The sequence below is a fragment of the Berghia stephanieae genome, chromosome 15 (genome assembly GCF_034508935.2).
Source record: "Berghia stephanieae isolate SIO BIC M18660-M18661 chromosome 15, UCSD_Bste_1.3, whole genome shotgun sequence".
NCBI lineage: Eukaryota > Metazoa > Mollusca > Gastropoda > Nudibranchia > Aeolidiidae > Berghia > Berghia stephanieae.
Window position 1 is genome coordinate 1994169 of NC_088374.1, and position 4224 is coordinate 1998392.

The 4224-nt window shown below is 39.0% G+C and overlaps 1 long non-coding RNA gene across 3 annotated transcripts in view; it reads left to right on the plus strand.

Moving 5' to 3' along the window:
* LOC144960800 (uncharacterized) overlaps positions 1–4224 on the plus strand; it is a 6958-nt gene extending 2734 nt beyond the window's left edge. For all 3 annotated transcript variants that reach the window (XR_013642945.1, XR_013642947.1, XR_013642946.1), the window contains exons 2-3: positions 1387–1617; positions 4027–4224. This is a non-coding gene — a long non-coding RNA (uncharacterized LOC144960800). The remainder of the gene's footprint in view (positions 1–1386; positions 1618–4026) is intronic.

Consider the following 4224-nt stretch of genomic DNA (forward strand, 5'->3'; position numbering starts at 1 on the left):
GTAATATCGTCTAAAAGGCGTCATGTCATGTCCCATCCTACATGTTAAGTGTCGCTGTTGGCCAGAGACCACTTGTAAAGCGCTTTGAGCAATTTTAGTTGATATTGCGCTAAATGAATGCTCTAATTTTGTTTTTGTTTTTGCTTTAAATTGGGGAATAAAATTTGGTTATTCTAGTAATTGTCCGTCATTCTTGTAGGAGCTGGTCTTTGGTGGTCTTTGCAGGTCTTTGCAGGTCTTTGCTGGTCTTTGCTGGTCTTTGCTGGTCTTTGCTGGTCTTTGATGGTCTTTGGTGGTCTTTGCTGGTCTTTGATGGTCTTTGAGGGTCTTTGCTGGTCTTTTCAGGTCTTTGCTGGTCTTTCCTGGTCTTTGCTGGTCTTTGCTGGTCTTTGCTGGTCTTTGCTGGTCTTTGCTGGTCTTTGCTGGTCTTTGCATGTCTTTGCAGATCTATGCTGGTCTTTGCTGGTCTTTGCTAGTCTTTGCTGGTCTTTGCTAGTCTCTGCTGATCTTTGCTGGTCCTTGCAGGTCTTTTCAGGTCTTTGCTGGTCTTTGCAGGTCTTTTCAGGTCTTTGCTGGTCTTTGCTGGTCTTTGCTAGTCTTTGCTGGTCTTTGCTAGTCTTTGCTGGTCTTTGCTGGTCGTTGCTGGTCTTTGCAGGTCTTTTCAGGTCTTTGCTGGTCTTTGCTGGTCTTTGCTAGTCTTTGCTGGTCTTTGCTAGTCTTTGCTGGTCTTTGCTGGTCGTTGCTGGTCTTTGCTAGTCTTTGCTGGTCTTTGCTAGTCTTTGCTGGTGTTTGCTGGTCTTTGCTGGTCTTTGCTGGTCTTTGCTAGTCTTTGCAGGTCTTTGCTGGTCGTTGCTGGTCTTTGCTAGTCTTTGCTGATCGTTGCAGGTCTTGGCTGGTGTTTGCTGGTCTTTGCTGGTCTTTTTTGGTCTTTGCTGGTCATTGCTGGTCTTTGCTGGTCTTTGCTTTGCTTCAATCGTGTTTTTGGGGTTTTTTTTTTTGTTTGTTTTGATTTGTTTTGCTTTTTGTTCTTGATAAAAGGGGGTCCCAATAACTCAATTGGTAGAGCACTCGCTTCACACGCAAACGGACCGAGATCGATCCCGGGTGCAGTCGAGATTTTTTTTTCTAACCCTCGTGTCGATCCAGCTGAGAATGGGTAGCTGAGACTGTCAAATTTTGCGGAAAGTACTTTGCGGTCGACTAGCGCCTTATCAATAGGATAGCAAGCAATTGCTATTGTCCGTTTCACGCTATAGAAACAGGGATAAACTCCGGCTCCATGAGCCCAATGGCTCTGAAGTACCAGCAGGTAGGATAGAAATCTAGAACGGTTTAAATCATCTGCATTTGTAAATTACATTAGATTTTCCTCTTCCATTTTGGCAGTGAAAATTTACTTCTTCGAGCTTCTATCCTCAAACACTTGCATAGAACTCAATATGCTTTAAGAATGTTCTAACCATTCGGATGGTGGACGGAATAGTCGTCAAGATCCATAAAATTCGACCAAAGCTAAACCTACAATACATTCAGGACGCGTGAACGTGTGTAAGAGATGGCGTTTTTTTCCGCTCAGTCTTTCAACTATTGGCCGAGGCCTGTGGCATTGCTGTTACTGTAAGTATTCAGTGTGTGGCTATTTGGTCATGTGGTGTGTGTGGCATTCCTGTTACTGTAAGTATTCAGTGTGTGGCTATTTGGTCATGTGGTGTGTGTGTGGCATTCCTGTTACTGTAAGTATTCAATGTGTCGCTATTTGGTCATGTGGTGTGTGTGGCATTACTGTTACTGTAAGTATTCAGTGTGTGGCTATTTGGTCATGTGGTGTGTGTAGCATTCCGGTTACTGTAAGTATTCAGTGTGTGGCTATTTGGTCATGTGGTGTGTGTGGCATTCCGGTTACTGTAAGTATTCAGTGTGTGGCTATTTGGTCATGTGGTATGTGTGTGTGGCATTGCTGTTACTGTAAGTATTCAGTGTGTGGCTATTTGGTCATGTGGTGTGTGTGGCATTCCTGTTACTGTAAGTATTCAGTGTGTGGCTCTTTGGTCATGTGGTGTGTGTGGCATTCCTGTTACTGTAAGTATTCAGTGTGTGGCTATTTGGTCATGTGGTATGTGTGTGTGGCATTCCTGTTACTGTAAGTATTCAGTGTGTCGCTATTTGGTCATGTGGTGTGTGTGGCATTCCTGTTACTGTAAGTATTCAGTGTGTGGCTATTTGGTCATGTGGTGTGTGTGTGTGTGGCATTCCTGTTACTGTAAGTATTCAGTGTGTGGCTATTTGGTCATGTGGTGTGTGTGGCATTCCTGTTACTGTAAGTATTCAGTGTGTGGCTATTTGGTCATGTGGTGTGTGTGGCATTCCTGACTAATAATAATAATAATGATAATAATAATAATAATTATTATCATAATAATAATAATAATAATAATAATAATAATAATAATAATAATAATAATAATAATAATAATAATAATAATGATAATAATAACAATATCAATGGTATCATCTAAATTATATTACGTTTTCAAAACGTGTCAGCTCTAACACAGCGCAATATCCTCTAAAAATTCTCAAAGGGTCCAGACCAACAGCTATAATTACAGTCACATCTATAATCACAACTACAGTCACATTTATAATCACAACTACAGTCACAGCTATAATCACAAATACAGTCACATCTATAATCACAACTACAGTCACATTTATAATCACAACTACAGTCACATCTATAATCACAACTACAGTCACATTTATAATCACAACTACAGTCACATCTATAATCACAACTACAGTCATATCTATAATCACAACTACAGTCACGTCTATAATCACAACTACAGTCACATCTATAATCACAACTACAGTCAGATCTATAATCACAACTACAGTCACATCTATAATAACTACTACAGTCACACCTATAATCACAACTACAGTCACATCTATAATCACAACTACAGTCACATAAATAATCACAACTACAGTCACACCTATCATCACAACTACAGTCACATCTATAATCAAAGCTACAGTCACGTCTATAATCACAACTACAGTCACTTCTATAATCACAATTACAGTCACATAAATAATCACAACTACAGTCACACCTATCATCACAACTACAGTCACACCTATAATCACAACTACAGTCACACCTATCATCACAACTACAGTCACATCTATAATCACAACTACAGTCACATCTATAATCACAACTACAGTCACATCTATAATCACAACTACAGTCACATCTATAATCACAACTACAGTTACATCTATAATCACAACTACAGTCACATCTATAATCACAACTACAGTCACATCTATAATCACAACTACAGTCACATCTATAATCACAACTACAGTCACATCTATAATCCCAACTACAGTCACATCTATAATCACAACTACAGTTACATCTATAATCCCAACTACAGTCACATCTATAATCACAACTACAGTTACACCTATCATCACAACTACAGTCACACCTATAATCACAACTACAGTCACATCTATAATCACAACTACAGTCACATCTATAATCACAACTACAGTCACATCCATAATCACAACTACAGTCACATCTATAATCACAACTACAGTCACATCTATAATCACAACTACAGTCACATATATAATCACAACTACAGTCACATCTATAATCACAATTACAGTCACATCTATAATCACAACTACAGTCACATCTATAATCACAACTACAGTCACATCTATAATCACAGCTACAGTCACATCTATAATCACAACTACAGTAACATCTATAATCACAACTACCATCACATCTATAATCACAACTACAGTCACATCTATAATCACAACTACAGTCACATCTATAATCACAACTACAGTCACATCTATAATCACAACTACAGTCACATCTATATGACAACTACAGTCACATCTATATCGACAACTACAAACACAACTAAAGCATTATGATTGGCATAGTTTTTAAAAATGTTTTAAACATATCACGTGATGTTCTTTTTCCAGTTTTTTCACCAGAGTTATCGCCCTGTGGTGGGGAGGGGGTGGTGGTGGTGGCGTTAGCTTTGGCAGTTTGGCTGGGACAAAAGAAGTAACTATTGATGGATATACGGTCTCCTTCATCCTGGACAGTTATGTGCCGTTCAAGTAAATTGTTTTTGTTGATACTTGCGTGATTGTGTTGTTGATATCGTTGTTGTTGTT